The sequence below is a fragment of the Capra hircus genome (assembly GCF_001704415.2).
Source record: "Capra hircus breed San Clemente chromosome X unlocalized genomic scaffold, ASM170441v1, whole genome shotgun sequence".
NCBI lineage: Eukaryota > Metazoa > Chordata > Mammalia > Artiodactyla > Bovidae > Capra > Capra hircus.
Genome location: NW_017189516.1, coordinates 1,153,151 through 1,172,869, shown reverse-complemented (window position 1 = coordinate 1,172,869; position 19,719 = coordinate 1,153,151). Strand labels below are relative to the sequence as shown.

General features: G+C 39.9%; 1 pseudogene; it reads right to left on the bottom strand.

Annotated features, from left to right (window-relative positions):
- The window catches only part of LOC102175659, a 141,852-nt pseudogene that overhangs the window by 85,569 nt on the left and 36,564 nt on the right, over positions 1 to 19,719 (bottom strand).

Here is a 19,719-nt window from a genome sequence, read left to right as displayed (position 1 = left end):
TTCTGTGCCTTTCCTCTAGCTCCCTTGCTACATGAAATACTCTCCTTCTCATCCAGCTCTCATTCTGCAAAGTCCATTTTCTTCACAAAACTCTCTCAGCTTCCTCACAGTCACAACTGCAGTGTCAGTTCAGTTCAATCACTCAGTTCAGTTCAGTTCAGGCGCTCAGTCGTGTCCGACTCTTTGGGGCCCCATGAATCACAGCATGCCAGGCATCCCTGTCCATCACCAACTCCCAGAGTTCACTCAGACTCACGTCCATCGAGTCCGTGATGCCATCCAGGCATCTCATCCTCTATCGCCCCCTTCTCCTCCTGCCCCCAATCCCTCCCAGCATCAGAATCTTTTCCAATGAGTCAACACTTCTCATGAGGTGGCCAAAGTACTGGAGTTTCAGCTTTAGCATCATTCCTTCCAAAGAAATCCCAGGGCTGATCTCCTTCACAATGGACTGATTGGATCTCCTTGCAGTCCAAGGGACTCTCAAGAGTCTTCTCCAACAACACAGTTCAAACACATCTCAGCCTTCTTCACAGTCCAACTCTCACATCCATACATGACTACCAGAAAAACCATAGCCTTGACTAGACTGACCTTAGTCGGCAAAGTAATGTCTCTGTTTTTGAATATGCTATCTAGGTTGGTCATAACTTTTCTTCCAAGGAGTAAGAGCCTTTTAATTTCATGGCTGCAGTCACCATCTGTAGTGATTTTGGAGCCCCTCCCCCCCCAAAAAAAAGTCTGACACTGTTTCCACTGTTTCTCCATCTCTTTGCCATGAAGTGATGGGACCAGATGCCATGATCTTCGTTTTCTGAATGTTGAGCTTTAAGCCAACTTTTTGACTCTCCTCATTCACTTTCATCAACAGACTTTTTAGTTCCTCTTCACTTTCTGCCATAAGGGTGGTGTCCTCTGCATATCTGAGGTTATTGATATTTCTCCTGGCAATCTTGATTCCAGCTTTTGTTTATTCCAGTCCAGTGTTTTTCCCAGTCCAGTGTTTCTCATGATGTACTCTGCATATCAGTTAAATAAGCAGGGTGACAATATACAGCCTTGACGTACTCCTTCTCTTATTGGGAACCAGTCTGTAGTTCCATGTCCAGTTCTAACTGTTGCTTCCTGTCCTACATACAGATTTCTCAAGAGGCAGGTGAGGTGGTCTGGTATTCCCATCTCTCTCAGAATTTTCAACAGTTTATTGTGATCCACACAGTCAAAGGCTTTGGCATAGTCAATAAATCAGAAATAGATGTTTTTCTGGAACTCTCTTGCTTTTTCCATGATCCAGCAGATGTTGGCAATTTGATCTCTGGATCCTCTGCCTTTTCTAAAACCAGCTTGAACATCAGGAAGTTCACGGCTCACATATTGCTGAAGCCTGGTTTGGAGAATTTTGAGCATTACTTTACTAGTGTGTGAGATGAGTGCAATTGTGCGGCAGTTTGAGTATTCTTTAGCATTGTCTTTCTTTAGGATTGGAATGAAAAGTGACCTTTCCCAGTCCTGTGGCCACTGCTGAGTTTTCCAAATTTGCTGGCATATTGGGGGCAGCACTTTCACAGCATCATCTTTCAGGATTTGAAACAGCTCAACTGGAATTCCATCAGCTCCACTAGCTTTGTTCATAGTGATGCTTTCTAAAGCCCACTTGACTTCACATTCCAGGATGTCTGGCTCTAGATGAGTGATCACACCATCGTGATTATCTGGGTTGTGAAGATCTTTTTTGTACAGTTCTTCTGTGTATTCTTGCCACCTCTTCTTAATATCTTCTGCTTCTGTTAGGTCCATACCATTTCTGTCCTTTATCGAGCCCACCTTTGCATGAAATGTTCCCGTGGTATCTCTAATTTTCTTGAAGAGATCTCTAGTCTTTCCCATTCTGTTGTTTTCATCTATTTCTTTGCATTGATCACTGAAGAAAGCTTTCTTATCTCTCCTTGCTATTCTTTGGAACTGTGCATTCAGATGCTTATATCTCTCCTTTGCTCCTTTGCTTTTCACCTCTCTTCTTTTCACAGCTATTTGTAAGGCCTCCTCAGACAGCCATTTTGCTTTTTTGCATTTCTTTTCCATGGGGATGGTCTTGATCCCTGTCTCCTGTACAATGTCATAAACCTCATTCCATAGTTCATCAGGCACTCTATCTATTAGATCCAGGCCCTTAAATCTATTTCTCACTTCCACTGTACAATCATAAGGAATTTGATTTAAGTCATACCTGAATGGTCAAGTGGTTTCCCCTGTTTTCTTCAATTGAAGTCTGAATTTTACAATAAAGAGTTCATGATCTGAGCCACAGTCAGCACTTGTTCTTGTTTTTCCTGACTATATAGAGCTTCTCCACCTTTGGCTGCAAAGAATATAATCAATCTGATTTTGGTGTTGACCGTCTGGTGATGTCCATGTGTAGAGTCTTCACTCGTGTTGTTGGAAGAGAGTGTTTACTATGACCAGTGTGTTCTCTTGGCAAAACTCTATCAGCATTTTCCTTGCTTCATTCTGTACTTCAAGGTCAAATTTGCTTGTTACTCCAGGTGTTTCTTGACTTCCTACTTTTGCATTGCAGTCCCCTATAATGAAAAGGACATCTTTTTGGGGTGTTAGTTCTAAAAGGTCTTGGAGGTCTTCATAGAACCGTTCAACTTCAGCTCCTTCAGCATTACTGGTTGGGGCATAGACTTGGATTACCGTGATATTGAATGTTTTGCCTTGGAAACGAACAGAGATCATTCTGTCATTTTTGAGATTGCATCCAAGTACTATATTTCGGACTCTTCTGTTGACCATGATGGCTACTCCATTTCTTCTGAGGGATTCCTGCCCACAGTAGTAGATATAATGGTCATCTGAGTTAAATTCACCCATTACAGTCCATCTTAGTTTGCTGATTCCTAGAATGTCGACGTTCACCCTTGCCATCTCTTGTTTGACCATTTCCAATTTGCCTTGATTCATGGACCTGACATTCCAGGTTCCTATGCAATATTGCTCCTTACAGCATCAGACCTTGCTTCTATCACCAGTCACATCCGCAACTGGGTATTGTTTTTGCTTTGGTTCCATCCCTTCATTCTTTCTGCAGTTATTTCTCCACTGACCTCCAGTAGCATATTGGGCATCTACTGACCTGGCGAGTTCCTCTTTCAGTATCCTATCATTTTGCCTTTTCATACTGTTCATGGGGTTCTCAAGGCAAGAATACTGAAGTTGTTTGCTATTCCCTTCTCCAGTGGAGCACATTCTGTCAGACCTCTCCACCATGACCTGCCTGTATTGGGTTGCCCCTTGGGCATGGCTTATTTTCATTGCATTAGACAAGGCTGTGGTCCTAGTGTGATTAGATTGACTAGTTTTCTGTGAGTATGGTTTCAGTGTGTCTGCCCTCTGATGCCCTCTTGCAACACCTACCATCTTACTTGGGTTTCTCTTACCTTGGGTGAGTGGTGTCCAGCTCTGTGACACAATGGAATGCAGCGCACCAGGCTTCCCTCTCCATCACTAATCCCCAGGGCTTGCTCAAACTCATGTCCATTGAGTCGGTGATGCCATCCAACCATCTCATCTTCTGTTGTCCCTTTCTCCTCCTGCCCTCAATCTTTCCCAGCATCAGGGTCTTTTCCAATGAGTCATCCCTTCACATCAGGTGGCCAAAGTATTGGAAATTTAGTATCAGTCCTTCCAATGAATATTTAGGGTTGATTTCCTTTAAGATTGACTGGTAAAAAGAAGAAATGGATGGTAAAAAATAAAAAATAATACTGACGTGTAAAATACACCCTCTCATAAATGTTGAAGGCCTCATAGCAAATATCCTTAGTCTCCTGCAATCAGTCTCATTCTACGTGGCCTTCAAGTCCATATACACACTAAAAACAACATACTGCATAACTATAAAGGGAAATATCTTAAAGCATCTATCTTGGATATCAGATCACATTGGATTCCCTCAGCTTCCATTTCTAGTCAAACTACAATAACAGGGACCAGGTTTATGCGCCTGCTTGAAAGATCCAAGAGAGATAAAGAAACTATATATATATTAAAAAAATACAGCTTTTAAGATACTGTACATCAGGCAACAAAGGACAGTGAATTCTGAGATGTGAAAAACAAGTTAACAAGTTGTCCCTAGGTTATTATTTGAGAGAGTTTCCAGGCCACAGCTTTCCAGGTTGCTCAGTGGTAAAGAAACAGCCTGCCAAGCAGGAAAGGTGGGTTTCATCTCTGGGTCAAGTTCCTTGGAGAAGGAACTGGCAACCCACTCCAGTAATCTTGCCTGGAAAAATCCCATGGACCGAGGTGCCTGGTAGGTTACCGTCCATGGTGTTGGAAAGAGTCACACGCAACTAAGTGACTAAACCACCACCACCACCAGGCCATAGAACAAAGGGAGGGAACACAGGCAAAAAAGACTCCCTGTGTTGAGGAAATGGAGTTCAAATTCCAGGGAGATCAAAATCAAGTGGGCTAGAGTTCACAAAACAAAGTGCCAGAGGGGAAAGAGCTACAGAGAAAGGACTCTGGAGAGTTGCAGAGGGTGTTTAGCAGAGTACACCTCAGTGAATGAATGTAAGTAAACTACTGGAGAAATAACTATCTAATAGAATTAGAAAGATGAGTGCTCACAAAGGGCTAGAATTAGTGCCTATTACTATCAGTGATATTAGCAAACATAATTTATAGTCAAATAAGTACTCAGAAGGCATTTGCCTCAGTGGTGACAAATAATGAGTATTGAGTCTATGCCAGATGAAATGCAGTTCTTGTCTTGCCTAACAAATTTTACAGTGAAGACCTGGAATGTTACAAACTCTTTTCAAGTAACTTAATGGTAGCCTAGAGTAAGGCTGAAGAATATTTATAAGAATACAAAAATATCCAACATTCTAAAAGGTAAAATTCACATTTGATATCCAATCAAAAACTACGAGGCATAACAAAAACAAGAAAATGCATACCATAAATGAGAAATATTAATCAATCAAAAATGATTCAGAACTGACACAGATACTAGAATTATCAGAAAAGGTATTAACATAGTTATTGCAACTACATTTCATATGTTTAAAAAGTTAAATGGAGACACGAATGATATAAAAAAAAATACCCAAGTTAAGCTTCTAAAGATGAAAATTACAATTCTTGAGATTTGAAATTCACTGGCTGTGATTAGTAGCATATTACAAAATTACATATCTTAGAAGAAAAAGTGGATTTGAAGACACTGCAATACAAACTGTTCCAAATGAAACACAAACAGAAATTAGAATTTGAAAAAGTGAAAAGAATATCAGGAAGTGGAGGCAGAAAAACATCTGAAGAAATAATGGCTGCAAAGTGCTTAAGTTGTTAATATTATACAAGTTTTTTTGTGAGGGTAAACAGAAAAGTTGCTATTTTCACAATGTATGTGTTTACAAGTCGGTAAGAAAAGTGGCCATTTTGATTCAATGCAATAGTAGAAGCAAATAAAAGTTTAACAACAAGCTCTCTGAAGACAAATAAAATAAAAACATCCTGATTTGTCTTGGTATATGTGTTCCCATCATGACTAATTTCAAGCTAACTTCCTTAAAGATTAATAATAAAGTTCTCATGAACCCATCCTAGCCAGCTTCAGCATACCACTGATTTCATTGTGCATATGTAGTATAACTTTCCTATCCATTCATCTGTCAATAGACATCTAGGTTGCTTCCATGTCCTGGCTATTATAAACAGTGCTGCGATGAACATTGGGGTACATGTGTCTCTATCAATTCTGGTTTCCTCAGTGTGTATGCCCAACAGTCAGATTGCTGGGTCATATGGCAGTTCTATTTCCAGTTTTTCAAGGAAATGCCACACTGTTCTTGATACTGGTGTAGTAGTTTGCATCCCCATTAACAGTGTAAGAAGGTTCCCTTTGCTCCACAGCCTCTCCAGCAATTTATTGTTTGTAGACTTTTTGATAGCAGCCATTCTGACCAGGGTGAGATGATACCACACTGTGGTTTTGGTTTGCATTTATCTGATAATGAGTGGTGTTGGGCACCTTTTCATGACTTTGTTAGCCATCTGTATATCTTCTTCGGAGAAATATCTGTTTGGTTCTTTGGCCCATTTTTAATTGGGTCGTTTATTTTTCTGGTATTGAGTTACATGAGCTGCTTGTATATTATTGTGATCACTTTTTCCTCAGTTATTTCGTTGTTATTACTTTCTCCCATTCTGAAGGCTCTCTTTTCACCTTGCTTAAAGTTTTCTTCGTTGTGCAAAAGCTTTTTATGTTTAATTAGGTCCCATTTGTTTATTTTTGCTTTTATTTCCATTACTCTGGGAGGTGAGTCATAGAGGATCCTGCTGTGATTTATGTCAGAGTGTGTTTTTGCCCATGTTTTCCTCTAGGAGGTTTATAGTTTCTGGTCTTACATACAGATCTTTAATCCATTTTGAGTATGGTTTTAGAAAGTGTTCTAGTTTCATTCTTTTACAGGTGGTTGATCAGTTTTCCAAGCATGATTTGTTAAAAGATTATCTTTTCTCCATTGTATATTCTTGCCTCCTTTGTCAAAGATAAAGTGTCCATAGGTGTGTGTATTTATGTCTGAGCTTTCTATTTTGTTCCACTGATCCATATTTCTGTATTTGTGCCAGGACCATACTGTCTTGATGACTGTGTCTTTGTAGTATAGTCTGAAGTCAGGCAGGTTGATTCTTCCTGTTCCATTCTTCTTTCTCAAGATTGCTTTGGCTATTAGAGATTTTTTTGTATTTCCATACAAATTGAGAAATTATGTGTTCTAGTTCTGTGAAAAATGCCCTTGGCAGCTTGATAGGGATTGCATTGAATCTATAGATTGCTTTGTGTAGTATCCTCATTTTCACTGTATTGATTCTTCCAATCCATAAACACGGTATGTTTCTCCATCTATTTGTATCCTCTTTGATTTCCTTCATCAGTGTTTTATACTTTTCTATATATAGGTCTTTTGTTTCTTTAGGTAGATATATTCCTAAGTAATAAATAAAGTGAATGGAATTGTTTCCTTAATTTTTCTTTCAGTTTTCTCATTGATAGTGTATAGGAGTGCAAGAGATTTCTGAGTGTTAATTTTATATCCTTCAACTTTACTATATTAATTGATTAACTCTAGTAATTTTCTGGTGGTGTCTTTGGTGTTTTCTTTTTTCTTTTTAGTTTTTCAACATTTTCCATGTTCTTTTTTTAAATTTAAATTTATTTATTTTACAATATTGTATTGGTTTTGCCATACATCAACATGAATCCACCACAGGTGTTCACGTGTTCCCTATCTTGCACCCCCCTCCCACTTCATTCCCCGTACCATCCCTCTGGGTCATCCCAGTGCACCAGCCCCAAGCATCCTGTATCCTGCATCGAACCTGGACTGGCAATTCGTTTCTTATATGCTATTTTACATGTTTCAATGTCATTCTCCCAAATCATCCCACCCTCTCCCTCTCCCACAGAGTCCAAGACCAGAAACTATAAAACTCCTAGAGGAGAACATAGGCAAAACACTCTCTGACATAAATCACAGCAGGATCCTCTATGACCTACTTCCCAGAATACTGGAAATAAAAGCAAAAATAAACAAATGGGACCTAATTAAAATTAACAGCTTCTGTGCAACAAGGGAAACTATAAGCAAGGTGAAAAGACGGCCTTCAGAATGAGAGAAAATAATAGCAAATGAAGTAACTGACAAGAACTAATCTCAAAATTATACAAGCAACTCCTGCAGCAATGACCCAATCAAAAAATGGGCCAAAGAACTAAACAGACATTTCTCCAAAGAAGACATACAGACGGCTAACAAACACGTGAAAATATACCAACATCACTCATTATCAGAGAAATGCAAATCAAAACCACAATGAGGTACCCTTTCACTCCAGTCAGAATGGCTGTGATCCAAAAGTCTTTGGTGTTTTCTATGTAGAGGATCTTGTCATCTGCAAACAGTGAGAGTTTTACTTATTCTTTTCCAATCTGTATTCCTTTTATTTATTTTTCTGCTCTGATTGCTGTGGCCAAAACTTCCAAAACTATGTTGAATAGTAGTGGTGAGAGTGGGCACCCTTGTCTTGTTCCTGGCTTTAGGAGAAATGCTTTCGATTTTTCACCATTGAGGATAATGTTTGCTGTGGGTTTATCATATATGTCTTTTATTATGTTGAAGTATGTTCCTTCTATGCCTGCTTTCTGGAGGATTTTTATCATAAATGGATGGTGAATTTTAACAAAGGCTTTCTGTTCATCTTTTGAGATAATCTTAAGGTTTTTGCCTTTCAATTTGTTAATATGGTGAATCATATTCATTGACTTGTAAATATTGATGAATCCTTGCATCCCAGGGATAAAGCCCACTTGGTCATGATGTATAATCTTTTTAATATGTTGTTGGATTCTGTTTGCTAGAATTTGGTTGAGAATTTTTGCATCTATGTTTGTCAGTGATATTGGCCTGCAGTTCAGCTTTGGAAGGTTATACTTTGATAAGAATTTGTCCATTTCTTCCAAGTTGTCCATTTTGTTGGCATATAATTTCTGATAGTAATCTCTTATGATCCTTTGTATTTCTATGTTGTCTGTTGTGATTTCTTCATTTTCATTTCTAATTTTGTTGATTTGATTCTTCTCCCTTTTTTCCTTGATGAGTCTGGCTAATGGTTTGGCATTTTTTTTTAATCTTCTCAAAGAACAAGCATTTAGCTTTGTTAATTTTTGTTATGGTCTCTTTTGTTTATTTTGCATTTATTTCTGCCCTAATTTTTAGGATTTCTTTCCTTCTACTATCCCTGGGGTTCTTAGTTTCTTTTTTTTCTAGTTGCTTTAGGTGTAAAGTTAGGTTATTTATTTGATTTTCCTCTTGTTTCTTGAGGTAAGCATGTATTGCTATGAACCTTCCCCTTAGCACTGCTTTTACTGAACCCCATGCGTTTTCATTTTCATTTGTTCCTATGCATATTTGGATTTCTTTTTTATTTCTTCTGTGATTTTTTGGTTATTCAGAAGTGTGTTGTTTAGCCTCCATATGTGTGCATTTTTCATAGATTTTTTTTCTGTAGTTGACATCTAATCTTACTGCACTGTGATAAGAAAAGAGGCTTGAAATGATTTCAATTTTTATGAACTTACTAAAGCTGCATTTATGACCAAGGATGTGGTCTATCCTGGAGCATGCTCCGTGTGCACATGAGAAAAAATTAACATGCATTGTTTTGAGGTAAAATGTCCTATAGACAATATTAGGTCTAACAGGTCCATTGTATCATGTAAAGTTTGTTTCCTTGTTAATTTTCTGTTTGGTTGATCTATCCATAGGTATGAGGGGGGTATTAAAGTCTCCCACTATTATCGTGTTACTGTTAATTTCCCCTTTCATACATGTTCAGTTCAGTTCAGTCACTCAGTCGTGTCCGACTCTTTGTGACCCCATGAATCACATCACACCAGGCCTCTCTGTCCATCACCAACTCCTGGAGTTCACACAGACTCACGTCCATCGAGTCAGTGATGCCATCCAGCCATCTCATCCTCTGTCTTCCCCTTCTCCTCCTGCCCCCAATCCCTCTGAGCATCAGAGTCTTTTCCAATGAGTCAACTCTTTGCATCAGGTGGCCAAAGTACTGGAGTTTCAGCTTTAGCATCATTCCTTCCAAAGAAATCCCAGGGCTGATCTCCTTCAGAATGGATTGGTTGGATCTCCTTGCAGTCCAAGGAACTCTCAAGAGTCCTCTCCAACACCGCAGTTCAAAAGCATCAATTCTTCAGCACTCAGCATTTGCTTTACATATTGCAGTGCTCCTATGTTGGGTGCATATATATTTATAATTGTTATATCTTCTTAGATTGATCCTTTGATCATTATGTAGTAGTATCCTTCTTTTTCACTTTTTATGGCCTTTATTTTAAAGTCTATTTTATCTGATATGAGTATGGCTAGTCTTGCTTTCTGTTCATCTCCATTTGCATGAAGTAAATTTTTCCAGCTTTTCACTTTCAGTCTGTATGTGTCCCTTGTTTTGATGTGAGTCTCTTGTAGACAGCATATATAAGGGTCTTGTTTTTGTATCCATTCAGCTAGTCTGTCTTTTGGTTGGGGCATTCAACCTATTTACATTTAAGGTAATTATTGATAAGTATGATCCTGTTGCCATTTACTTTGTTGTTTTGGGTTTGAGTTTATAAACCTTTTCTGTGTTTCCTGTCTAGAGAAGATCCTTTAGAATTTATTAAAGAGCTGGCTTGGTCGTGCTGAATTATCTCTGCTTTTGCTTGTCTGTAAAGCTTTTGGTTTCTCTTTCATATTTAAATGAGATCCTTGCTGGGCATAGTAATCTGGGTTTTAGGTTTTTCTCTTCCATCATTTTCTAAGTATGTCCCTCCATTCGTTTCTTGTTTGAAGTTTCTATTGAGAGTTCAGCTCTTATCCTTATGTGAATCCCCCTATGTGTTATTTGTTGCTTTTCCTTTGCTGCTTTTAATGTTTGCTCTTTGTGTTTGATATAGTTATCTTGATTAGTATGTGTCTTGAGGTGTTTCAGCTTGGGTTTATCCTGTTTTGGACTCTCTAGATTTCTTAGATTTGGGTGGCTCTTTCCTTCCCCATTTTAGGGAAGTTTTCAACTATTATTTCCTCATGTATTTTCTCATGCCCTTTCTTGTTGCCTTCTCCTGGGACTCCTATGATTTGAATGTTGGGGCACTTAACACTGTCCAAAAGATCTCTGAGGTTGTCTTCATTTCTTTTCATTCTTTTTTCTTTTTTCCTCTCTGCTTCATTTATTTCCACCATTCTATCTTCCACCTCACTTATCCTCTCTTCTGCCTCAGTTATTCTACTGTTGGTTCCCTCCAAAGTGTTTATTTTTTATCTCAGTTATTGCATTATTCATTATTGATTGACTTTTTTAAAATTTCTTCTAGGTCCTTGTTAAACATTTTTTGTATCTTCTCAATCCTTATCTTAGTCTATTTACTTGTAACTCCATTCAGTTTTCAAGATTTTGGATCATCTTTACTATTTATTATTTTTCAGGTAGACTCCCATCTCCTCATCTTTGGTTTGGTTTGGTGGGTTTTATCATGTTCCTTTACCTGCAGAATATTTATCTGCTTTATCATTTTGTTTAGATTGCTGTTTTGGGGGTGGCCTGGTGTGCTACAATTCATGGGGTCGCAAAAAGTCGAACACAATTAAGTGACTGAACTGAACCAATAAACAAATATTAAAAATCTAGAGTAGAGGTTACACTCTCAAAATTACAATATTAAAAATATAAAACACAATCACAAAAAATATAAAAATATATATGTGAAATTTGCTTTAAAAATAGGGTATTTTTTGCAATGTAATAGTAGGTTATGAAAATGAAAAATAAAGGTGTAATTAAAAAACAACTTTTTTTAATTTAAAAATTATAATAGTAAAAATATATCTAGGAATTTCTCTGGGGTTGTTGTGGGCAGTGCAGGGTCAATTCAGTTTCAGGAAGCTTCTTGTTCCAGCTTATATTTTTTCTCAAGGTCTATAGGCCCCTTCCAAAGCTCAGTAATTGCTAACTACAGGGTTTTAATCTGTTGCACCTGTCACTTCCAGAGCAGTTCCCTCTTCTTTGTTTATTTTGACTTTTTTCTGTTTGCAAGTCTCTTCAGTGTCTAATTTCTGCCCTGACACAAGGGGGTGAAGGTGGTCATTTATTTAGTCTCACTTGTTCAGTCGTGTAGTGGGGAGGAAGGAACACTGCAAAGGAATATCACTGGTGTGTGTGAAGAGTCCTCACATACATGGACCACACTGGGTTTGCCCCAGCTCATGACAGCATGTGCTTTCCTGGTCTACACGTTCAAGCTCCAGGTTCCCCTGCAGGGGTACTGTCCAAATCAGGCTCTGTGTTTCATGAACTTCCCAGGTCTAAGCTGCTCAGGTTCAGATTATCGGGTATTCCGCAAGGGCAGAGTCAGTTGGACATGCGTTTTGTGTCCTTCCCAGTTTCGAGCAGCCAGGAGACCAGGTGCTTGGCAAGCACACTGTCTCAGGTGGGCAGTGTATCTTAATTACCTCCCTGGTCCCGGCCACTCACTTTCCTGGGTACGCTGCAAGAGCACCGTCTCAGGTGTGCTATGTGTCTACTCTGGGGAGCTGATCTCAGGCTGTGACCCTCTTGGCAGATGTCTATTGTTCAGGATCCCAGGAAGACTTGGTTAATAACTGGAAGCCTGCTCACAGTTTGGTGGAAGTTGCCGGTTTCTGGGGCTGAGATTGCCCCTTGCCTTCCAGCTGTGGTTGTCACACTCCTGCCTCTCTGCTTCTGGCCAGGAGCGGGGAGCGAGGGGCCTATACGCAGCTGGCTAACTCTCCTTTGGTGTTTGCTCAATCCTTTGTTCTGTGAGCTGGCCAGGCTGTGCATTAGGTTAGAGAACTTTTGTGGGAAAGTTCTCCCTCTCTCTCTCTTTTTTTCTCTCTCTGGCTATCCCACAGTTTGGGTTGCTATCTCACATTAGCTCCCTCAGATTGTCCTCAGGGCATTCAGATCTCGTCTTTACCCTAAGCATGCAACCCGAGCCTCCTTGTCCAGTCCCAGAATGCTGGACTGGAATCATAGTTTATCACGTTAGTTATATGGCTTCTAAAAAGTAGCATTCCTGCTCTTTAATGGTGTGTGGCAGCGGATGCAATCATTTGGGCTACTTCTCTGCTGGGAGTTGCAGTTAGGTGCATATTCTCTCTCTCTCTCTTTTTTCATCTGGTTATGTTGCCTTCTGAGATTTCAAAATTCCCCACGGACCTGCCAGTGAGAGGGTTTCCTGCTGTTTGGAAATGTCTCCTCCTTCATGATTCCCTCCCCAGGATGGGTCTCCATCCCTAACTCTTTTGTCTCTCTATTTGTCTTTTATATTTTGTCCTACCTCCTTTCAAAGAGAATGGGCTACTTTTCTGGATTCCCGGTGTCCTCCACCAGCATTCAGAAGTTGTTTTGTGGAAGTTTCTCATCATCCAAATGATCTTTTGATGAATTTGTGGGGGAGAAAGTAGTCTCCCTGTCCTATTCTTCCTCCACCTTGGGACTGCACACTAGATTTATTTTATTTTATTTTATTTTATTTGCTACTTTCAAATTATTCTTACATAGGTACTAGGTGCTTTCACACATACAATCTCGTATATTAAGTGGGATAGTGATAATAGATAACTGTGTGATTCCAGGGACTATACCTTAAAAGTCAGGAAGATAAATTCTCATAAATGTGACTGTTAAGTAACCACACATAACACTGCATTTTCAGCCAATTCTTCTGCCTTATCTGGCATAAGACTGACACACCACCTTCCCTTCAAACCACCTCTAAACTTCAAATAGTGAATTTTTAAAACTATCATCTAACCTGACCAGAAACAACAACTATCGTGTCTCATCTGTAAACTTCATAAGAGAGGGGAGGTGGCCTGTTCTGAGTATGCAACTTTTATATTTAGCATGTTTAGGAAGTTGAGACCAGAGTGTTCTAGCTGAGTGAAGTTCCAAAGTACAGACTATTTTTAAAATGCCACCTTCACTTCTCACACCAGCTCCTCACACTTCTCAGCACCATCTGCCTGGGGGAGAAGCCCTTCCCCTGCCTCGAGGTGGCTGCTGCTTCCGCCAGAGGTGGTCTCTGGTGATCCACAAGTGTAGCCCCAGGATCCAGAACTGTAGCCTTAGATCTGCCATAGGGATGCATAGCCAGAAAGGCCAGGCCCTTGAAAATGGGAAGGACTATGTAAGTTTGTTTCATTTCAAGAAGGGGGCCAAGAAAAAGGAAGAAGCCCCCCGGTCATACAGAGTAGTCAGAAATAAAACCCAGATCTCCTGTTACACAGAGCTGAACTTTAGTGTATTCTACCATGCTGGCTTCAGGCAGGATATAGCAATCCACTCCAGCATTCTTGACTAGAAAATCCCATAGACAGAGGAGCTTGACAGATTACAGCCAATAGGGTCGTAAAATGTCAGACACGACTGAAGCAACTTAGCATACACCATCACTTCTCAGTTCAGAAGGACCCCCTAAGTTCCTGACTCACCCAGGTTGTGCTGTAAACAGTCTATAAGGGGGAATCATAGTTTATCACATTAGTTCTATGGCTTCTAAAAAGTAGCACTCCTGCTGTTTAATGGTGTGTGGCAGCTCAGCCTCCATGCTTATGGTTCAGGACATGAAGAGCAAGACTTGAGCCCTAAAGGTAGTAGGGAAGACAGGGAAACAATTGTGGCAAAAATTCTAGGCAAAACTGTAGCAAAAAGTCTAGGAGCCAGAATCAGTATGCCTGGGATTTCCTCTTAGCCCTAACACTAACTTCTGGACAAGTCTTTTTTTTTTTTTTCCTTCTCTACCTTACATTTATATCACCTGAACAATGAAAATGTTGGACTAGTGGTTTCTAAAGGCCTTTCTAGCCCCAATATTCAATGATTTGGGGGAATCCTTTAACACCTCTGACTTTACATTAAGGAAAGTGAAAGAACTCACAACGTCTTCAAGCTACATGGTCTAGTTCAGCTCAAAAAGTGCTCTCTTTAACTGCAATGTGTTCTGATCTTAGCAACAGCCTTCTGAAATAAGTAGAGTGGGTATGTTCACCCTCAATTGACAGATGAAGAAACTGAGGCTCAGAGGCTATATAATATTTATTGACCACTTGGTCTTTGTCAATGTGTTAAGCATGTTATATGGATCATCTCAATTAGTCCTTTCTATGATCTTTTGAGGAAGAAGGCAATGGCACCCCACTCCAGTACTCCTGCCTGAAAAATCCCATGGATGTAGGAGCCTGGTGGACTACAGTCCGTGGGGTCACTAAGAGTCGGCCGTGACTGAACGGCTTCACTTTCACTTTTCACTTTCATGCATTGGAGAAGGAAATGGCAACCCACTCCAGAGTTCTTGCCTGGAGAATCCCAGGGACGGGGGAGCCTGACGGGCTGCCATCTATGGGGTCGCACAGAGTCGGACACAACTGAAGTGACTGAGCAGTAGCAGCAGCATGACCTTTTGAAGACCTTTACAGTAGGTAATACAATTATTCAAATTTTACAGATAAAGACATTCTTGTACAAAGACCTTCAACGATTTGCCCATGGTCACCTGGTAGCAAGTGTCAGTCTGATTTCTAAGACTTACACTTAAACAATTACCACATATTGTCATTGTCTCGCTCATAAGAGCACAAATGGGGTGTTGCCTTTGATAATAGGAGCTAAGAATTGGAGAAGAAACACCAAGAATTAGAGAACAGATGGGTGGGTTATAAACCTGCATTGGGCAAGCTGACTCTTGGCAAAATTCTAAATACAGCTTTTATTTGTTGCCACCTGATATGTCCCTCCTCAAGAGGCTCCAACACCTATTAAGACCAATTTCCACAGGCCCTACTCTCTAAAGCTGAAGGAGGTGGTAAAATGGTTTGTACAACAGGGGTTTTCAACCCTCATTGGTTAAGTGGGATTCTTTAAACATTACATTAAATTGGGGAAAATCAGATTCAATTTTATGCTTTCCAGGTGATTCTAATGTGCACTCAAGGCTCAGAATAAATGTTCAGTCTTGGCTGCACATTGAAACAATCTTGCTGTTATTGTTCAGTTGCCAAGTACTGCTCGACTCTGCTGCATCATGGGCTGCAGCACAGTAGGCTTCCCTGTATTTCACTATCTTACAGAGTTTGCTCAAACTCATGCCCATCAAACTGGTGATGCCATTCAACCATCTCATCCTCTGATGCCCCTTTATCCTTTTACCCTCAATCTTTCTTAGCATCAGGGTATTTTCCAATTAGTTGGCTCTTCACATCAGGTGGACAAAGTATTGGAGCTTCAGCATCAGTCCTCCTAGTGAATATTCAGGGTTGATTTACTTGAGGATTAACTTGTTTAATCTCCTTGCTGTCCAAGGGACTTTCCAGAGTCTTCTCCAGCAACACAATTCAAAAACATCAATTCTTCAGTGCTCAGCCTTCTTTATGGTACAACTCTCACACCCATACATGACTAATACAAAAACTACAGCTTTGACTATATAGACTGTTGTCAGCAAAGTGAAGTCTCTGCTTTTTAATACACTGTCTAGCCTTACTATAGCTTTTCTTCCAAGGAGCAAGTGATTGTTTGTTTGTTTGTTTTAATTTCATGTCTGCACCCACCTCACAGTCTGCAGTGATTTTAAAGTCTAAGAAAATAAAATAAAATCTTATTGTTTCCATTTTTTCCCCAACTATTTGCCATGAAGATACCACCCTAATGGCAGAAAGCAAAGAGGAACTAAAAAGCCTCTTGATGAAGGTTACAGAGGAGAGTGAAAAAGCTGGCTTAAAAGAAGAATCAACAAACTAAGATTGTGGCATCAGGTCCCATCACTTCATGGCAAATAGATGGAGAGAAAGTGGAAACAGTGACAGATATTATTTTCTTGAACTTCAAAATCACATCAGATGGTAAGTGCAGCCATGAAATTACAAGATGCTTGCTTTTGGAAGAAAAGCTATGACAAAACTAGAAGGCTAGTAAAAAGCAGAGACATCACTTTACCAACAAAGATCTGTGCAGTCTAAGCTATGTTTTTTCCAGTAGTCATATATGAAAGTGAGAATTTGACTATAAAGAAAGCCGAGCATGGAAGAATGCTTTCAAAATGTGGTGCTGGACATGACTCTGGAGGGTCCCTTGAACAGCAAGAAGATCAAACCAGTCAACCCTAAAGGAAATCAACCCTGAATATTCACTGGAAAGACTGATGCTGAAACTAAAGCTAAAGACTTTGGCCATCTGATGCGAAGACTCAATTTATTGGAAGAGTGCCTGATGCTGGGAAAGATTGAAGGCAGGAAGAGAAGAGGGCAGCAAAGGATGAGATTGTTGGTTGGCATCACCAACTCAATGGACACGAGTTTGAGCAAAATTTGGGAGAACGTAAGGACAGGGAATGTGGCATGCAGCAGTCCATGGGTATGAAAAGAGTCAGGCACGACTCAGCTACTGAATAACAACAAATTTGCTGTGAAGTGATGGGAGTGAATGCCATGATCTAAGTTTTTTGAACACTGAGTTTTGGTTCAGCTTTTTCACTCGCTTCAAGAGGGTTTTTAGTTCCTCTTTACTTTGTGCAATTAGGGTGGTACCATCTGCATATCTGAGCTTGCTATTTCTCAAGGCAATCTTGATTCCAGCTTGTGAATCATCGAGCCCAGAATTTCATATGATGTACTCTGTATAAAACTTAAATAAAGCAGGGAGACAGTATACAGCCTTGGTGGACTCCTTTCCCAATTTTGAACCAATTCACTGTTTCAAGTCCAGTTCTAATTGTTGCTTCTTGATCTCCATATGGGTTTCTCAGGAGAGAGGAAGGTGGTCTGGTATTCCCATCTCTTTAGGAATTTTCCACAGTTTGTTATGATCCACACAGTTAATGAGCTTAGCATAGGCAATGAAGCAGAAGTAGATGTTTTCTAGAATTCCCTAGCTTTCTCTATAATACAACAAATGTTGGAAAGTTAATCTCTGGTTCCCCTGACTCTTCTAAATCCAGCTTCTACATCTAGAAATTCTTGATTCACATACTGCTGAGGTCTAGTTTGAAGGATTTTGAGCACTACCTTGCTAGCATGTGAAATGAGTGCAACTGTGCAGTAGTTTGAATCTTCTTTGGCATTGCCTTTCTTTGGGATTGGGATGAAAACTGACATTTTCCAGTCCAGTGACCACTGCTGAGTTTTCCAAATTTGATGACATATTGAGTGTAACACTTTCATAGCATCATCTTTTAGGATTTGAAATAGCTCAGCTGGAATTCCATTAGCTTTGTTCATAGTAATGCTTCCTAAGGCCCATTTGACTTCACACTCCAGGATGTCTGGCTCTAGGTGAGTGATCACACCATAGTGGTTATCCCAGTCAGTAAAACTTTTTTTTTTTTTGTAGAGTTCTTTTTTCTATGTATTCTTGCCACCTCTTCTTAATCACTTTTGCTTCCTTTAGGTCCTTACAGTTTCTGTCCTTTATTAAGCACATCCTTGCATGAAATTTTTCCATGATATATCCAATTTTCTTGAAGAGATATCTAGTCTTTCCATTTTTTCCTCTATATCTGCATTATTCATGTACAAAGGCTTTTGTATCTCTCCTTCCTATTTTCTGGAATACTGCATTCAGTTACATATTTCTTTCCCTTTCTCCTTTCTTTCACTTTGTTTCTCAGCTATTTGTAAGGCCTCCAGAAACAACTACTTTGCTACTTGCCTTTGTTTTGTTTTGTTTTGAGATAGTTTTGGTCACCACCTCCTGCATAATGTTTTGAACCTCTGTGCATAGTTCTTCAGGTACTCTGTCTGTCAGATCTAATCCCTTGAATCTATCCATCACGTCCACTGTGTAACCATAAGGGATTTGATTCAGGTCATACCTGAATCGCCTAGAGGTTTTCCCTACTTTCTTCAATTTTAGCCTAAATTTCGCTGTAAGGAGCTCATGATCTGAGCCACAGTCATCTCTAGGTCTTGTTTTGGCTGACTTTACAGAGCTTCTCCATCTTTGGCTGCATGTAATATAATCAATCTGATTTCAGTATTGACCATCTTGTGATGTCCATGTGTAGAGTCCTCTCTTGTTTTGTTGGAAAAAAGTGTTTTCTATGACCAGTGTGTTCCGTTCACAAAACTGTTAACCTGTTGTCCTGCTTAAATTTCTACTCTAAGCCCAAGTGAAAGTGAAAATCGCTCAGTTGTGTCCGACTCTTTGCAATTCCATGGGCTGTACAGTCCATGGAATTCTCCAGGCTAGGATACTGGAGTGGGTAGCCTTTCCCTTCTCCAGAGGATCTTCCCAACCCAGGGATCGAACCCAAGACTCCTGAATTACAGGCAGATTCTTTACCAGCTGAACCACAAGGGAAGATAAGAATGAAGGAGTGGGTAGCCTATCCCTTCTCCATGGCCAAGCTTGCCTGTTACTCCAGGTATCTCTTGACTTCCTACTTTTGCATTCCAGTCCCCTATGATGAAAAGTGAATGTGAAGTTGCGACCCAATGGACTGTAGCTTACCAGGCTCCTCAGTCCATAAAATTTTCCAGGCAAGAATACCAGAGTGGGTTGCCATTTCCTTCTCCAAGGGATCATCCTTACCCAGGGATTGAACCCAGGTCTCCCACATTGCAGTCAGAAGCTTTACAGTCTGAGCCACCAGAGAAGCCCCCTATAATGAAGGGGACATCTTTTTTGGTGTTAGTTCTAAGAGGTCTTGTATGTCATCATAAAACCTTTTGACTTCATCTTCTTTGGCATTAGTGGTCAGGGCATAGACTTGGATTACCGTGATACTGAATGGCTTGCCTTGGAAAAAAAACAAGATTATTCTGTCATTTTTTTTTAATTTATTTATTTTCTTTTTTTCTTTATTTATTTATTTTTTTTTTAATTTTAATTTTTACTTTATTTTACTTTACAATACTGTATTGGTTTTGCCATACATTGACATGAATCCACCACGGGTGTACATGCATTCCCAAACATGAACCCCCCTCCCACCTCCCTCCCCATAACATCTCTCTGGGTCATCACCGTGCACCAGCCCCAATCATGTTGTATCCTGCATCAGACATAGACTGGTGATTCGATTCTTACATGATATTATACATGTTTCAATGCCATTCTCCCAAATCATCCCAC